Raw genomic sequence first — 1,243 nt, 5'->3', positions numbered from 1 at the left:
AAAACCACACCAAGGTCTACAATAGTCAATATTTGAGAAATTTAACAAAAGAACAAAATATCAAAAAACTGCTAAAAAAAAAAAAAGAAATCACCTACAAATAAAAACCCATCAGAATCATAGCAGACTTCTCAACATAAAACCTCAAGTTAAGAAGAGCTTAGAGTGAAGTGTTTCAATCCGTTAAAAAAAACAACCTCCCACCCAGAGGTATCCCGCAAAAACTATCTTTCAAAACTAATGGAGAATTAAAATACTACCATGACGAAGAACACTTGAACAAATTCATGACCACCAAACCAGCACTCCATAATGTTCTGAATATTCTAGATACAAACAGCTAGACTACAACTCCATGAACCCCAACAAGTGAAGCCCCTGGGCAAGGTAAGTAATTAAACAGAAGGACAGTAAAGGGGAAACAAATACAAGAAAATAACATGAGAAACATAAGTCAATACATATTGGATATAACCATCTATGTAAATAGCTCCATTCACCAATCAAAAGAAAGACAATGGCAGGATGGATCAAGAAACAATATTCAACAATATGCTGCATAAAAGAAATTCAAATAGTTTTCCATCAAAGGATGGAAAACAATATTCCATGCAACAGGAACCCAGAAAAAAGCAGGCATGGTTATTTTGTTTGCAGACAATGTGAACTTTAAGCCAAGACTGAAGAGAAGACACAAAGAAGATAACTACATCCTTATAAATGAAACAATTAAAGGACAAGAGATAACAATCATAAATATATATGCACTAAATACAATATTTGGGTGTACCCAACTATATTAAAACAATTAACAGATACGAAAAACCAAATAAGCACTCATACCATTGCACTGGGAGACTTCAGTACCCCACTGCTACAAACAGATCAACTAGACAAAAAAAATCAACAAAGAACTGTCAGAACCGGCCCTCTCCCTGCCTCATAGGCACCCGGAGGGAGGGCCTCCGGTGCACAGGAAGCCACGGGTGGGGAGAGCCAGTCTTCTGACCGGCTCGCTCCCTGACTAGTAGGTGCCGGAAGGAGGGACAGAGGGAGCCACACGATGGTAAGCGCTGTTGTGCGCCAGCCCTCAGGCCGGCTGCTACTGCCGCTCAATTGAGAACAACCATGACACAGAGAAACAATGACACAATTGGCCCAAGATGCACCAGCTGCAGATGCCCACCCACAGATGTGTGTGAATCATTCAAACATGGAGAAACCCCTGGGAATACATGCCATA

Source organism: Chinchilla lanigera, unplaced genomic scaffold (genome assembly GCF_000276665.1).
Source record: "Chinchilla lanigera isolate Chin_1 unplaced genomic scaffold, ChiLan1.0 scaffold00082, whole genome shotgun sequence".
Classification (NCBI taxonomy): domain Eukaryota; kingdom Metazoa; phylum Chordata; class Mammalia; order Rodentia; family Chinchillidae; genus Chinchilla; species Chinchilla lanigera.
This window is presented reverse-complemented; position numbering follows the sequence as displayed.